Genomic DNA, 17778 nt, shown 5'->3' with positions numbered 1-17778 from the left:
CCACTGTTGAAAAAAAGACGTGCTGAAGAGGTTACAATTTGCCAAAAAGCACATTGACTGGCCTAAAGAGAAATGGCGCAACATTTTGTGGACTGATGAAAGTAAGATCTTTTTGTGTCTAGTGGCCGGAGACAGTTTGTCAGACGACCCCCAAACACTGAATTCAAGCCACAGTACACTGTGAAGACAGTGAAGCATGGTTGCGCAAGCATCATGATATGGGGATGTTTCTCATACTACGGTGTTGGGCCTATTTATTGCATACCAGGGATCATGGATCAGTTTGAATACATCAGAATACTTGAAGAGGTCATGCTGCCTTATGCTGAAGAGGAAATGCCCTTGAAATGGGTGTTCCAACAGGACAACGACCCCAAACACACCAGTAAAGGTGCCACTTCTTGGTTCCAGACCAACAAGATTGACGTTATGGAGTGACCAGCCCAATTCCCGGAACTTAATCCAATAGAAAACTTGTGGGGTGACGTAAAAAATGCAGTTTCTGAGGCAAAACCAAGAAATCGAGAAGAACTGTGGAATGTAGTCCAATCATCCTGGGCTGGAATACCTGTTCACAGGTGCCAGAAGTTGGTTGACTCCAGGCAACACAGCTGTACAGCAGTTCTCAGAAGCAGTGCTTATACAACTAAATATTAATTCAGTGATTCAAAGGAAAGCAAAATCTTCAAACATTTTTCAGTTTATATAGTGAATGTTTGAGTTTGTAAAGAAGAATACAAACACTGCTATTGTTTTGAACAGTCTAATATTCACTTTTCTTCAATTTTTTTAGAGGAACAACACAAATTTGATATATTTTTCTTCATTTTTTGATTTGGAATAGAATGTGTAGTGTTCCCAATGCATTTGTGTATGGAAATAAAAGCTATTAGAAGGAGCTTTATTCACTTTTTTCAACACACTGCTATTATTTTGAACACAACTGTATATGTATATATATATATATATATATATATATATATGTGTGTGTATGTATATATATATATATGTGTGTATGTGTAAATTTTTTTTCTCCCCTGAAAGTAGAGCTGTTCCCAGACTATTCACATATTCTTAACTGGTAGTAAATAAATCATTAACTCTGTTACGACTGCCTATCACATGTGGAGACAACAGGGTGGGTTTTAACATTCACATATGGTTTGCTGTGCGGCTGATATTTCTGTGCTGCAAGTGAGCTCAATGCACACTCCCGGAACAGGGACTGAGCTATGAAAGACATTTCTTCCCTGCTAATGGTCAGTGACCAGTGGGATCGGCTCCTGATCATGTGACCACTGTGACAGCTAATCACTTATCACACGATCAGCTGGTCTTTCCCATCCTCCTCCAGCTTTCAGAACTTTTTAAAGGGATGCAAGGGCAGGCAGGAAAGTCTCACTAAATATTCTAAATTATAATGGAATCCCCCAGGAGACCTAGTGCATGGAGCACTGGGTTATTTTGATGTGTTCTGCCAAGCAATGTGGTTGACAGCTTGCCCCGGTGACCACCCTTCTAGCAAGGGAACAAAGTTGTGACTAACAAGCATAGAAAGGAGGGTGGCAGTGATGGATTGATGCACAGAGGCAAGGGGGCTGAATGTTGCTTGTTTGCTGTGAGGGAAGCCCAGTTACTAGGCAAGTAGGAAGCCTGTTTTCTTCTACAGGGTTCAGCACAAATACAGCTATATCCATTCTGCTTTTTGACACCGGCAGCAAATTTTTTTAAAGTTCTCGTAATAGCTGGCAGCTTGTGATGATGTGAAGGGCCATACTAGCCAGGTTTATTCTCTATTTCTGGCCCAGTGACTACTATCATTAGAATAGACAGCAGGAGGAAATGAAGTGGTCATTGAAAAAAAATGTGAGTAACCAGTGCCAGGTGGGAATTCCCTTCATATGAGGGAATTTATTTAACTTAACTTTTTTTTTTATAGGGTTTTAACCCTTCCCCTCTCTAAGGTTAGAAAAAAAATCTTTGCTGGATTTATACACTAGACCAGCGGTCACTAAATGGCGAACCGCGGTCCGGAAATGGCCCCAGCAGCGCTCCCTTCTGGACCTTCAGCCCACAATGACAGATCCGCTACTGAGGAGGGCGGTCGTCATGGCAACATGACATCACGTGTGCGTCCTGCCCCTTGCAGCTTGCTGTCTGTTCGGCTCCTGCTCCCTGCTTGTACTTTGAGTGTAAGAGGGCACTCTGACGGGAATACCTGATGTAAGGTGGCACTGTGATGGGGATACCTGATGTAAAGGAACACTCTGATGGGTACACCTGATGTGATGGGAATACATGATGTAAAGTTGCACTCTGATGGCGACACCTAATGTAACGGGGCACACTGATGGGCACACCCTAATTGGACCTCGGCCAGAAGAAATTCAAAACAAACAAACATTGAGATATTGTTAAAAACCACACACTCATATAATATGCCAGAAATTCACAGTTGTATCCCACAGTAATTATGGGGAAGGGCTTTAAGCAGTCATCTCTGACTGGTTTCACAGGACAAGCCTGCTTCCTCAGAGGTCTGGCATACATTTTTCTAAGATTACAAAAAGAGCCAATTTGAGTAATAATAAAAACCAGTAATACACATACACATCATTTGGATATTTTTAGCACATGTGTTACCTGTTACAAAAAACCCACAAGGCTTACAACAAGTTACCAGATACAGAGAGCCACAAACACCATATAGATATATGGCACTCTTTTTCATATATCCCTCTGATATAAAGATAAATCTATATAAGAAGTAAATACATACCATATGCAAAGTGTGTGACACCACAAAGGGTTAGCAAAGTAATGGGGAAGATGCCATCATATTTCAGAAATCTCTAAGGGTCCTAATCAGGGCTCAAAATTTCAAGTCCTGAGCTGCTAGCCAGGCCTTAAGTGTTACTCGCCACCAGTTGCCCCGCCCCTAATTCTGGCCCTAAGCACGCCTTTGTAAATTATCTCATGAAATGACACTGTTATATGATTTATGCAGAATAAAGTTACAAAAATAAATATTAACGTCTTTAACAATATTAGCCACTTGCCCTCCTGAGGATTTACCCCCCTTCATGACCAGACCATTTTGCATTACGGCGCTGGGGTTACTTTAATTGACAATTGCGTGGTCATTCAATGCTGCACCCAAATCAGATTTGTTGTTTTTTTTCCCATGAATTGAGCTTTCTTTCGGTGATATTTGATCGCCTGTGCTGTTTTTATTTTTTGCGCTATAAGCAAAAAAAGACCGAAAATTTTGAGAAAAAAAAAAAAATATTTTGGACTTTTTGCTATTAAACATGTCCAGTAAAAAAAAAATAAAAATTGGTCATAAATTTAGGCCAAAATGTATTCTGCGACATGTCTGTGCTAAAAAAAAAAAAAAAAAAAATCCCAATACGTGTAAATTAATTGGTTTACATGAAAGTTATAGCGTTTACAAATGGCGGTATATATACTGGAATTTTAATTTTTTTTTTATACAAATAATGGCTGTGAACAGCGACTTATGGTGGGACTGCGGCGGACATTCTGACACTGGGGGCCAACTGACTTGGGGTCACTGACATCCGCAGTGACACCATACAGTGATCAGTGCAAAAAAAAGCACTGACACTGTACTAATGGCACTGGAGAGGAAGGGGGTTAACATTTTTAGGCAATCAAAGGGTTAACTGTGTGAGGGGAGTCTTTTACTAGGGGGCGGGGGTATGTGCTTCACAGGAACACACTGTCCCGGAAAGCTGAACTCCTCTCTCCGGAACAGTGTGCTGGAAATTGACAGGGAGCAGAGCTGCATTGAAAACAATGCAGCTGTGCTCCGTGTCAGTGGTTGCCGGCAATCGCCGGGACCCGGTGATTGACACCCGCGGCTGCGATCGGCAGCGTGGGTAGGGCGGTCACACGTGTCCCCTACCCGATATCCAATATCATGTATATATACGTGATTTTGTGCAGCGGTGCTGCCCTGTCGCAGTATATGTACAGTGACTGATCGGCAACCGGTTAAAAGAAAATCACAATAGCAGAGCTTGCACTGACCACCAGCACAAGGGGGCAAAGTTCAGTTGACCATCAACACAAGGGGGCAAAGTTCCACTGACCACCAGCACAAGCTAAAATCTTGTGTTAATAAAAATAACTGTATTAAAACTCACAGCCTGTCCAATATATATATCTTTGGCAGTGCACTGATCGGCCATGCAAAAGATCGGATGAGTCGCGGCTCGTGACATCACCTGGTGCCGCTACTCCTTTCCGAGCATGCGCATTAGCCCCTATGTGCGCTGTTATCCAATGCTCGGCTGCTGGGGCAATGCTGGTGCAACGTGGCTCGCTTGCCAACAGAGGGTTCTGCGTGCCCACTGCGGCACGTGTGCCATAGGTTTGCCACCACATCCTATGCCAACAGAGGATGTGGTACCAGTAAAACTGTTGGACAGGTTGAGACTCTATTGCATCAGTCTCCTTCCCCACACCTAGGTTTTATCGTTAGTTAATATATATGTTGCAGCTGTGAACTAGGAACTTGCACCAATGCATGCTTCTATTTCTCTAGCCACCCTGTAATTGACTAAGAATAACTACTGACAACCAATCAGTGTTCCCGATCATGTGACCACCATGCCAATCATGGTGAGAACAGGCAAGCTAGAGAGGCTTGTGCATAAACTTCTGCCTACAGGTAGTGCTCTCTGTGAATGAGTTAAAAGTACAGTGTGTTAAATTTGTCTTTCTCAGCCTTTTTAGCACAGAGGAACTCATGAAATAACTTTCCCGTCTCAGGGAACCCCTGCTAAAAATATCTACATCTTATGTTACATTAACGAGATGGTCAGTGGGAAGAATGATCCTTACACTTGAGGTCATTTGGAAGAATTAACACCCTAAAAGCTAAAAAGATCAACGGTATCAGTGGAAATGTATCGGAGGAGAAATTCCTCATTGCTCAAGGAACTCCTAGCAAGCTCTGGAGGAAACCTAGGGTTTCATGGAACCCTAGTTTTTTAACCCTGTGTTAGATCATTTTTACATCATGTTAAGTGTTGTGCTTTTTTTGCACTTAAATGTCTTGATGCCAAGATATTGCACCTGTGACATCTATAAAGAAATATTTGTCTGTTCTGGACAGGGGCGGACTGACAACTCGTGGGGCCCCCGGGCAATAGGGGATCATGGGGCCCCTGTGCCGTTGCCCAGACTCAAAAAAGCCTATGAAAAAGGTACCAGGGGCATCTCATGGGGCCCCCTACTGACCCTGGGCCCTCAGGCAGTGCCCGAGTTTCCAAATGGTCAGTCCGCCCCTGGTTCTGGAATACATACCTTTCCTCTAAAAACATGGCTCATATCCTCTTCACTTTGCTGGCTATTTTGTTTCTGTTCTACTCCTCCCCCTCCTAAGAGTTTGAGCATGTTCTGTCCCTCAAGCTTTGTAAACTGAAAGGGAGATTTAGTGTAGGTATATGTACACGCCCTGTCATTGCAGCTGTGTTTTAAACAAAAAAGATTGTGGTAAGCCACCAACAAACTGTTCTTTTAATTTAATGTATTTTACAGTCTTGCTTTGTTGTGATATATTTATGTTCTTTACATGAGATACCTGTTCTGTATTAATGCCAATATTCGACCACAATTTTTTCTTTGCTCTTGAAGAGGTTGTGACCGTCACTCCTAGTTTAGAATGTTTCTTTCACCATCTAACTCCTGTAAGACAAATGCATGTTCTTTATTTTAATCCGATAATTTGTATTCAAATACTATAAGATTAATGCTGTTTAAAGGATCCCACACCGTAAACCCCCAGTGATGGGCACATTTCTTAATTAGTGTCTCAGACCATTTAAGCCTCAAATATTATGCACTTGGCACTGGTCTTCAGTTAAAATTTTGTTATTGAAGAGTACAGATAAAAGAAAAGCCAGCAGATTGTTATGGCCACGTTTTGAAAAGAAGCCTTAAGTGAATCATGGATTTGATTTTTTTTTTATTATCTCAGAATCATCTGCATAATGCATAAAGATCCATATGTGCAAAGCATTGTGCTTCTTTCTGTGGATTTTCTTGTGCCTAAGTTTACTACTGTTAAAATGCTACTTCTTACTTTAGCCACATTGTGTTAATGGATGTTGCAATACAGTGATGATTTTAATGGCCTTTTTAAAACAAATAGCGTCACACCTTACTAGGTCCTCGTGCACATGGATGTGCTTAACCGCTTCCTATCTGCCCATAGCCTATAGATGGCAGACGGGAAGCAGCACCGATGTGGGCTAACCTACCTGTATGTCAGCCCGCACCTGAGGGTCCTGCGTGGTTGAGAACACAAACCCAGCAGCCTGGAGATCCTTGTGTCACACAAACACAGCAAATCAAATTACCGCCGTTTCCAGGTCGTCACATGGTGTTTTACCACGTGATTGCTATGTCCAGTCTCAGCCATCACATAGTAAAGATTGGTTCTCACTGTGAGAGCAGAGAGAACCGATGCTGCAGCCTGTTAGTGTACACAGACTGCAGTGCCAGCCACCATAGTGTCCCTGATCACTGCCCCACTGAAATGTAACTAATGCAGCCAGCCCCTGTCACCTGTCTCAGTGCTCACAAACACACAGCCATACACCCTACCAGTGTGCTGATCACTGCCATACCTATATCCTGATCACTGCCATACCTATATCCTGATCACGACCATACCTATATCCTGATCACTGGCATGCGCCACACCAGCGCCCTGATCACTGGCATGCGCCACACCAGCGCCCTGATCACTGGCATGCGCCACACCAGCGCCCTGAACACTGGCATGCGCCACACCAGCGCCCTGATCACTGGCATGCGCCACACCAGCGCCATAATTATCGCCATACGCCATACCAGCATCCTGATCACCACCGTACCCCCATAGCCAGCACCCTGATCACCGCCGTACCCCCATAGCTAGCGCCCTGATCACCGCCGTACCCCCATAGCCAACACCCTGATCACCCCCATACCAGCGTCCTGATCACTGCCATACCCCATACCAGCGTAGGACAATTTAGGGTCTCAACTGATCAACTTTCAGATATACAGTGAGGAACAGAAGTATTTGAACACCCTGCGATTTTGCAAGTTCTCCCACTTAGAAATTATGGAGGGGTCTGAAATTCACATTGTAGGTGCATTCCCACTCTGAGAGACAGCATTTTTTTTTTTAAAAATTCAGGAAATCACATTGTATGATTTTTAAAGAATTTTTTTGTCTTGCACTGCTGAACATAAGTATTTGAACACCTAAGAAACAGCAAGAATTCTCAAAGACCTGTTACTGTGCCTTTAAAAAGTCCACTTCTTGCCCTCTTGACTCTCACTAACCCCTTGATGACGCTTCCAAATTTGCAACAGGTTTTTGAGCGCTTCTCCTTGATTTCGGGTCTCTGTATCAATTTGGATAAGACAGTCGCGCTTAATATTACTTTGGCCTCAGATTTGGTTTTGCGCCTACAGTCCCACTTCCCTTATAAATGGGCTTCTTCTTCTCTTGAATATCTAGGCATCCGCTTGACCCCCACCTATGACTCACTGTTTGCGGCAAACTACTATCCACTGCTTCGCTCTGTGTCCTCTCTTATGCATTCTTGGCAATTTCCGCACCTGTCATGGATTGGACGGATTCATTCAGTAAAAATGACCATCTTGCCGAAACTGCTATACTATTTTCGCACCCTCCCAGTGCGGGTTCCTCCTCATTTCCTTCAGTTGCTTCAGGCAAAGATTATGCGTTTCATCTGGGCCAATAAACGCCCCAGAGTTTCCAGAACTACGCTTTTTGTCCATAGACTTCAGGGTGGCCTTGGGGTTCCCAATGTTACTAAATATTATCAGGCGAGCCAGATCGCCCTGCTATCTATGTTGCATGCTTCCTCAGACATACCTCTCTGGGTCCTCCTGGAACTACCTAATTGTGCCCCTATTGTGATATCGACACTTCTATGGCTTCCCTCTGCCCTGCGTCCCACGACACTGAGTCCGATTTTGCTCCATGGCTTGCAAGTGTGGGACTCAGTACGTTACTCCAGTGGCCTAATGTCACCTTTTTTGCCTTTGCTTCCAATCACTAACAACCCCCTCTTCCCACCAGGTTTAGATCAACCAAGGGCGTTTTCTTGGTGGGTGACCAATGGTTTTTCCCAGGTACGACACTTTTTGACCTCTCTGTCCTTCCCTACCTGGAATTCTCTTCAGGAGTCACGGGATGTCCCTCCGGCTGAGTTTTTTCATTACCTTCAATTGCGGCATTGGCTGATCTCATTGCGGGGCACGTCTGTCTTCCCGTACCAGAAATATGCCTTTGAACAGCTTTGCCAACAACGGCCAGGTGCCCCAGGCCTTACTTCCCTTCTTTATGCAGCTTTGAATAGACGCTCGCCGCATACTTCTCTTTCATATGTCATTCAGTGGGAGCGCGACCTGGGAGTGGCCGTGGATCCGGAGGACTGGAATAGGGCCTGGTCACTCATAGCTAAATGCTCATTTAATACAACCACGCTGGAGGCAGCCTATAAGGTATTGTTTCGCTGGTACTGGGTTCCGGCTCGGTTGGCCCGGGCTAACCCTGCCTGTAGTGATCAATGTTTTCGGGGTTGTGGCCATCGTGGAGATGTATTGCATATCTGGTGGTCATGCCCGAGACTGTTTAGTTTTTGGTCTCGTGTGTTTGGCCTCCTTTTCACCTTGTTCCATCTCTCCATCTGCCGGGATGCTTGGTATGCTTTGCTTCATTGCCCCATACCGGGCCTCTTGACTCATCAGCAGAAGTTGGCTTCCTATCTGTTTTTATCAGCCACTAGAACAATTGCTCAAGCCTGGAAGAGTCCGATTGTCCCTCTTCAGGGAGTGCGGGATCGTATGACCACTATGATGCTCAACGAACAGATGTTGAGTATCCGCAACAACTCTCAACATAAATTTTTGAAAATATGGGAGTCGTGGTTGCAATATGCCTTTCCCACACTCTCCCCGGCTAATCTGGGGATGTAATGGCGTTCGGTATTGGCGCTCTTGGACCCCTGGCCCTTGCCCCTCTCTCTTTTTTTTTTTTTTTTCTCTTTTTCTCTCTTTCTTTTTCTTCCCCTCTTTCTTCTTTTTTCATTCTTTCTCTGTTTTGGTGTGACTGGCCTGCTGTATTTAGTTGTTATAGTCAGTTACAGTAATGTTTTGTAATTTATGTGCCATTGATAGCCTCTGTGTGGGCGTACCTTTTGCCCTGTTGGCATTAGAGCACTGTTTTTCCTTTTTTTTTTTATTTTGCATTTTTTTCTTATCTGTGCAATTGATAGCCCCTGCGTGGGCGTGTTTTATTGCCTCTCTTTTATACAGTTTAAAAATTAATAAAAACCATTGAAATAGAAAAAGTCCACTTCTACTCCACTCATTAATCTAACTTAGTAGCACCTGTCTGAGCTCTTTAAAGACACCTGTCCACCCCACAGTCAGTCAGACGCCAACTACTACCATGGGCAAGACCAAAGAGCTGTCAAGACACCAGAGACAAAATTGTGGACCTCCACAAGGCAGGAAAGGGCTACGGGGCAATTGCCAAGCAGCTTGGTGAAAATAGATCAACTGTTGGAGCAATTGTTAGAAAATGGAAGAGGCTAAAGACGACTGTCAGTCTCCCTCGGACTAGGGCTCCATGCAAGATCTCACCTCGTGGGGTAACACTGATGATAAGAAAGGTGAGGAATCAGCCCAGAACTACAAGGGAAGAGCTGGTCAATGACATGAGGAGAGCTGGGACCACAGTTTCAAAGGTTACTGCCGGTAGAACACTACGCCGTCATGATTTCAAATCATGCATTGCACGGAAGGTTCCCCTGCTCAAGTCATCACATGTCCAGGCCCGTCTGAAGTTTGCCAATGACCATATAGATGATCCAGAGGAGGCATGGGAGAAAGTCATGTGGTCAGATGAGACCAAAGTAGAACTTTTTGGTCTAAACTTCACTCGTCGTGTTTGGTGGAAAAAGGATGAGTTGCATCCCAAGAACACCATCCCTACTGTGAAGCATGGGGGTGGTAACATCATGCTTTGTGGGTGCTTTTCTGCGAAGGGGACAGGATGACTGCACTGCATTAAGAAGAGGATGAATGGGGCCATTTATTGTGAGATTTTGAGCAACAACCTCCTTCCCTCAGAGCATTGAAGATGGGTCGTGGCTGGATGTTCCAACATGACAACGACCCGAAGCACACAGCCAGGATAACCAAGGAGTGGCTCCGTAAGAAGCATATCAAGGTTCTGGAGCGGCCTAGCCAGTCTCCAGACCTAAATCCAATAGAACATCTTTGGAGGGAGCTGAAACTCCGTGTTGCTCAGCGACAGCCCCGAAACCTGACAGATCTAGAGGAGATCTGTGTGGAGGAGTGGGCCAAAATCCCTGTTGCAGTATGTGCAAACCTGGTCCAGAACTACAGGAAACGTTTGACCTCTGTAATTACAAACAAAGGCTTCTGTACCAAATATTAACACTGATTTTCTCAGGTGTTCAAATACTTACATTCAGCAGTGCAAGACAAATAAATTCTATAAAAATCATACATACATCATTTGGTATCTGTTTTGACACCAGAATTTTCATTTTGGTGCACCACTAGTTAACACTTCTGTTTCTGAAAGCATTCTTCATTTACAGCATTTTTTTCCACACTTGCTTAAAACTTTTGCACTGTAGTAGTGTGTGTTTGGAAACTTAAAACCTTTTCACTGTAGTAGTGTGTGTTTGGAGAAGATACAGGAATCAGAAAAGATCATGCAAGTTGCTAAGCAGGAGAGTCATCTGTTATGTTTTAAAGCAATGTGCCATGAAAAATATCTAAAATGTAGAAAGACTTATGGAAGCTGATGTGCATGAGTTGGTGAAGAAACTGAAGATAGTCATGGGTTATTCCAACTAGACAGTGATTCAAAATATGCCTCAATATCAAGCGTGAACACTTTCAATACAGTGGAATGACCATCATCCTCATCTTTAGCATTGACAACCTGTGGATAGATTACAAATCTGTAGTCCATGGAAGAGAGTTCAAAATATAAGCACTTGAATCTTTCTTTAAAGCTATACTAAAGGTTCATATTTTTTTTTGTAAAATAACAAACGTCTATACTTGCCTGCACTGTGTAGTGGTTTTGCACAGAGCAGCCTGGCTCCTCCTCTTCTCGGGTCTCCCGCAGGCTTTCCTGGCTCCTCCTTTTGCGTCGGTTACCCCCATAGCAAGCAGCTTGTCCATTCACACACAAAGCCGCAGCTTGGCCCCACTTCCTCTCTCGCCTCATTGGCTGACTGGCTGTGATTGACTGCAGCGGGAGCAGGTGGCTCCCGCTTGCTGTCTCATCCAATGAGGAGGCAGAGACCCGGGACAGCCAAGGATGTTGTGCACATCGCTGGATTTCGATGGAGCTCAGGCAAGTATTGAGAGGGTTGGGGTCACTGATGCACCCAGCACGTTTTTTACCTTAATGCATAGAAATTACAACAGCTTTAAATACACCAAGGATTAACTGTATAGTACATTTGGCAAAAACCTGTCATGCGTATTTATTTTAGCAGCAGGGCTAAAGGTGCGAAAAAAAACTACCTGCACGGCGCCTGCACCCTGCTGCTGTCTAGAGCCTTTATAATGCGCTTAGGTGCTTTCTTCCATCCTTTTGCCAGGAGGATTTGCTACAGGATGGTCTACATTTGCGTTACTTCGTTCTCCTTCTGGATACGCTTACCCTATATTCTGCACCCTGCATTAGTACCCCACAGGGGAATACCCTCACATGTAACTATGGCAAAGACCAGGTAAAAAGAAGCCATTGCAAAACCGCAGGCAAGCAGCAGGGGTGTTTATTGTATTCTGGGCTTAAGATCCCCCAGCAAATAACTTCAAGTTGAAAAATTTCACATGGAGTCTGCAAGGTCAGTTATTGTCTAAGACTAAGGGGAATGCGTTGCATTAATAGATGACCGCTTTCTCTCTATTTCCATTTATCCACCTTGACAGCGCTTTCTGCACTATGAAGTGGCAGGCAATCCGTTCCAATTTGTCACACTGCCTTTTGACCTATCCTCAGCTCCCTGAATATGCACATAGTTCCTAACACCTTTTTTGCCCTTCATACAATTTGGGGCATCCAGGTCACATGTATTCTAGACTACCTTCTTCTGAAGGACTCATCTCCCTACCAGCTTTTGGCAAATGTCCACAAGATGATTAAAATGCTCGATGCAGTGATTAAATTAAAAAACAAAAAAAAAATCTGCTCTCCAGCCTTCTCTTTGCCTGGAATTTCCAAGACACGTTGTCGACCTTAGAACATCATGCTGCTTCTTTCCTTCCTTATCACTGGAAAGTCATAGCAACAGATGTCTGTCTTTCAGGATGGTGAGGAGTGTTTCAGTCCATCATAGTCCAGGGAGCATGGTCACCTGTGGAAGCCAAGCTTCCAACCAACATCCTTGAGTTCTGAGTAGTTTGGATGAATCTGGGTGTCCTTGCATAATGGGATTCCAGTGTTTCAATCAGGGTGCAGTCAGACAATGCTAGGGCTATGGCTTACATTAACCTTTAAGGGGGAACCAGGAGTTTTGCAGCTTTGAAGGAAGCACACCAGATCATCCCATGGACTGAAACTTGCTGCCCAGCAATCTTGCTGGTTCTCCTTCCAGAATTAGACAACTGTAAAGTGGACTGCCTCAGCCGCCACTGCCTGAATTATGGGGAATCAGCCATTTAGACAATCTGGTATGCCACAAATAGGGGACTCTTATAGTAGACATAATTGCCTCCAGTTTCAACTACACCTTATCTTTGTACCCAGGGCCAAAGATCCTCTACCACTAGCCTTTGATGTCTTGATAATTCCCTGTACTCAGTTCAGGCTAATCTATGCCTTCCTTCCAGTTTGAATTCTGCCTTGTTGGCTCAGAGAGAGGAAAATGGTGATTCCCATTACACACTGAAATTGCCTAGAAGAACCTGGTATACAGACACACTATGACTTTGAGCAGATGACATCTGGCCTCTCCAAACAGACCAGATCAGTAGTCTCAGGACTATCCTGCTTCTCCGTCATTGCTTTTAATGGCATTGCTGTTAAAGTCCAGGTCTTAAAAGATGGAGGTTCTCTGAACCCTGTTATTACTACCTTGCTGAGAGCAAGAAAAGCCACTTCCAGGAAGATCTATTATTGCACCTGAAAATCTGTTTTTTGCTTGATGTGAAACCAGGCACTTCAACCTTCTAGATTACTTTGTGCCTCAAATTCTGCCCTTCCTACATTCATGTCTTGACCATAATTTGGCCTTGGGCACTCTGAAAGGACAGGTTTTGGAGTTCATCCATTCTTTCAAAGATTCAACTTTGCTCTCCCTTGAAAGCACTTTTCCTCCGGTGTATCTTACATTAAGCCACCACTTCAGCACCCCATGTTTCCTTGGGATCTCGATTTTGGCCTGAGGAAACCCCCTCTTAGAACCCTACCCTTCCTTTAGATGACCTCTGCCACAAAGTAGCTTTTTTGGTTGTTGTCACGCCTGTCAGACATGTCCCTGAGTTGGCTGCTTTTCATGTCCTTAAAATATTTGCTAGTGTCCTAGTTCACATAGTCATGGTTGTCTTACATCTTTATAAGGGCTTAGTCCTACCATCCTTATGCTGCTTTAATGAACCCAAACAAATCTCTCTTCATTGCCTATGTTCAGAGTCTTTAGTGTCTCTACAGCTTTAATCACACGGATTCCTGATCCTGTGGATCCTATCCTCAGGACTCGCAATGGACACCCTGCATCCAAGTCCACCATCACAAATTGGATTAGAAATCTGATTGCTGGAACTTATTCCCTCAATTGACAATCTCCTCCTCATTTATTCTCCCATTCCACCAGTTCCGTGGGTGTTTTCTAGGCATCCAGCACCAGGCCTCTGTAGCCCAGGTGTGTAAGACCACTACCTGGTCTTCTGTTCATACTATCTCAAAGATCTACCACGTACATGTCCAATCTTCTGCAGATGCAGCTTTCAAGCGCAAGCTTCCAGTAGTGGCACTCTGAATGTTGGCCTGTTGGCATAGTTTTGTTTAGTTGTTACCTGCCCTTCTCATTCCTTGCTTGAGGATGTCCCTAATCACTTTGCCTGAGTCTTGTACTGCATGATTAAGATGAGTAATTTTCACTTGCTTGTAAACTCAATATCTTCCCATTCCCTTCCAGTTTCTCGGTTACTCTGCATTGCTTGCTGCAGAATTAAGGATTCAGAGTTGGATAGCGTTATATGGGAGGTGCCGAGGGCATGTCCTTAAAATATTTGCTAGTGTCCTATCACCTGAATGTATGAGCCTATAACCCTTGTTATATAAGTACATTGCCTGTGTCCTGTTCTCTACATCAGGAGATGGAATTTACTGGTAAGGTGAAATTCCTTAATTAGTTTCTTCAACCGATAAAAAAAGCTGCAAAAGCAAATGTGAACTTAACTGCAAACTGATATCAGATGAACTAAAGTGAATACACATGTTGAAATAGATATTACCTGAAACTTCATCCTTTTTTTTTTTTCACAAAAAATGTGACTGAACTAATGAGGCCTGTTTGAAAATACCCTAAAGTTTCATAAGGAAAAAAGCTTTTTACATAACTAATATTATATAAAAACAAAATAGAAAGAAAATATGAAGATATAATAAGGTTGTATACAATTTACTTACCTTGGAGATGATTTTTGTTTTCGCTTAATTCTCATCGCTCTCTTCACTTTCACTAGTTCTTGGCCTTTTTGCCACACTTTGCTCACTTCGAGCTGAAGGTCTTTTCTTAAGAAACATGTCTAAGGAAGTCTGTTTCATTCTCCCTTTGAGAATGTTTCTGAAACGACGTAGACACGTGTCATTGAAAAGCTCTGTCGCACGACTCGTTGCAATTTTTTCAGGATGGTTCTTTTCAACAAATCCTGACACCCTCTCCCACATTGCCAAAATATCCTTGAGGTCTTTTGTACTGATTGTCTCCGGCTCTGTCTCCTCTCCCTCCGAAGTAGCTTCAGTTAATGCTTCTGTGTGCCGTTGCTCTTGTAACTCCTTTAACTCGTCAGTCGTAAGTTCCTCGGAGTGCTCCTCAACGAGTTCCTCGATGTCTCTTTCATCCACCTCCAGACCTATAGTCTTGCCAATGGACACGATCTCTTCCTCCACTGGCTCCTCTTCTTCCTCAATCTCAAACCCTTCAAAATCTCTTTCAGCCACATTTTCAGGCCACAGCTTCTTCCAAGCAGAGGTCAAGGTCCTTTTCGTAACCCCCTGCCAGGCAATATCGATGATTTTGAGGCCTATTGCTATGTTAAAATGCTCCTTCCAAAACTCTCGAAGGGTGAGGTTTGTGTTCTCCGTCACCTCAAAGCAACGGCGAAACAGGTGCTTGGTGTAGAGTTTCTTGAAATTTGATATTACCTGTTGGTCCATTGGCTGGAGGATAGGGGTGGTGTTTGAAGGAAGGTAGAGAACCTTCACAAAATTATACTCGTCGAGTATTTCTTCCTCGATCTGTGGTGGATGTGCAGGAGCATTGTCGAGGACGAGAAGGGCTCGCAGGGGCAGGTGGTTGTTCTTCAAATATTTCTTCACCGAAGGACCAAACACAAGGTTTACCCAGTCGATAAAGAACTGCCTGGTGACCCACGCCTTAGGGTTTGCCCTCCACATAACATGGAGTTTCTCCTTTATTATCTTGTGCGCTTTAAAGGCTCTGGGGTTCTCCGAATGGTATACGAGTAGCGGCTTTATTTTGCAGTCGCCACTCGCATTGGCACACAGAGCGAGGGTCAACCTATCCTTCATAGGTTTGTGTCCTGGCATCCTCTTCTCCTCTTCGGTGATGTATGTTCTCCTCGGCATCTTCTTCCAGAACAGCCCTGTCTCGTCACAGTTGAAGATTTGCTGGGGGATGTATCCTTCTTCCTCAACGAATTCTGCGAAAGTTTTCACGAACTCCTCTGCTGCCTTTACATCAGCACTTGCTGCCTCACCATGCCTAACAACGGAGTGAATCCCCGTCCTTTTCTTAAAATTATCAAACCAGCCCCGACTGGCTTTAAAGGATTCCTCCTCCGTTGAAGTGCCTGGGGTTTGCTGTTGTAAATCTGAAAAAATACTGCGCGCCTTCTCGCAGATTATTCCCTCGGTGACGGTATCTCCGGCAAGTTGTTTTTCCGTCAGCCACACCAACAGCAGATTCTCCATCTTCTCATGCACATCTGTACGGCGCTTTGAAATAATCTTGATACCTTTGGCTGGCTTAATTTTCTTTAGGGACTCCTTCTGCTTTAAGATGGTGCAGATCGTTGACGTTGTACGGTCGTAGTGCTTGGCCAGTTCCTTTACTCGCATGCCTTGCTCATGCTTCTTGATGATTTCAAGCTTTATTTCGAGGGACATCATCCTCCTCTTCTCGGTACTCGCACTACCACTTGCTTTCTTTGGTGCCATGGTTACAACAAAGTTAGAAGTTGGGATTTCAATCACGTGTAGACAGTGAGAGAGAGAGAAAGGCCCGGAGATGGGATGCTGTGACTCGTACCCTCTGAGCTGCGCGCGCCTCGAAAATATACACTTAGAGCTGCGTGCGCCTCGAGCTCGTATCTTAAAATTCTGCTCGCGTGCTGAAGCAAAAAATCGTCCGAGCGACTGCTCGTATCTCGGAAAACTCGCACGTTAGTTCGCTCGTAGGTTGAGGTTCCACTGTATAAGCAACGTTTTTTTTTATTTTATTTTTTTAATAAAGTGAAGAGGGAGATTCACCCTCTCACTTTGTCCTGTTTGCCATGATCATTTGAAAGTAAAAGAAAATCCCAAATTTTGGGTTGTCCCCAGAAAAGTAAGAGGGGAAATCTTCCAATGGACACTAGTACTTGTGACCTGGGGGTTCCCAAGAAATTCCCTTCATTTGTAGGGATTTTCTTCTACTTCATTTTATCTATGGGACAGGAAGTGAAAGTAAATCTCCCGCTATCCAAAATGAAGAAACGTTTTGCCTATAGTTCTACTTTGTTTTTAGTTTTTTTTTTTTTTTTGTGTAATTGGCACAGGAGTTCTTAGATTGAATGAAAAGTGTCCCTTATCCTGATGGCCGCTGTACCCTGATACCTCTGCAGCTGTCCCCTGATACCTCTTCAGCTGTCATCTTCTGGTGTTTGTGGGGGATAATATGAGTGGCTACACTTATCACAGGCACTTATAAAAAGTGAATGAAAGACCCGTGTCCTCAATTCAAAGAGCACATTTAATTGAGGGAACGGATAGCACGGCTATGAATTGGTAACACAAAGGTCGGTCATATTCACTTTTGACGAAAAATATATAATTTTTTTTCCCATGAAACTTAAGTTTTTAAGTTGGAAAGACTTCTAACAGACGCACAGATTTCTGCACAGTGCATAATGACAACAATTTTACAAAATCCTGCAAATATAAAGCGCTGTGTAAAATGATGGCGCTATATAAGTACCTATAATAATAGTCAGGCATTGTTTCTCTTGTGTAATTTCATTGCAAAACATATTTTTATTTCCAAGCTTCATTAATGTCTGCTTTAAAATAAAGGCACATCATTTTATTCTATTTTGGTAGTAGTTTCTTTAATAACGCATAACTTGCACAAAGCAATTTTGACCTAACCGAGTTCAAGGTCGGGTGACAGAGGCAACAGAATTTCACTTGGATCCTTCATGCTCAGTGAGCAGTAATTTTCCTTT

General features: G+C 43.7%; 1 protein-coding gene across 24 annotated transcripts in view; it reads left to right on the top strand.

The window, feature by feature from the left end:
- The window catches only part of DLG1 (discs large MAGUK scaffold protein 1), a 321932-nt gene that overhangs the window by 214320 nt on the left and 89834 nt on the right, over window positions 1-17778 (top strand). The gene's annotated exons all lie outside the window — the stretch shown is intronic.

The sequence above is a fragment of the Staurois parvus genome, unplaced genomic scaffold (assembly GCF_062004578.1).
Source record: "Staurois parvus isolate SC_StPar_1 unplaced genomic scaffold, SC_StPar_1.0 ptg000155l, whole genome shotgun sequence".
Lineage (NCBI taxonomy): Eukaryota > Metazoa > Chordata > Amphibia > Anura > Ranidae > Staurois > Staurois parvus.
The sequence above is the reverse complement of the archived record's forward strand: the minus strand, read 5'-3'. Positions and strand labels throughout refer to the sequence as shown.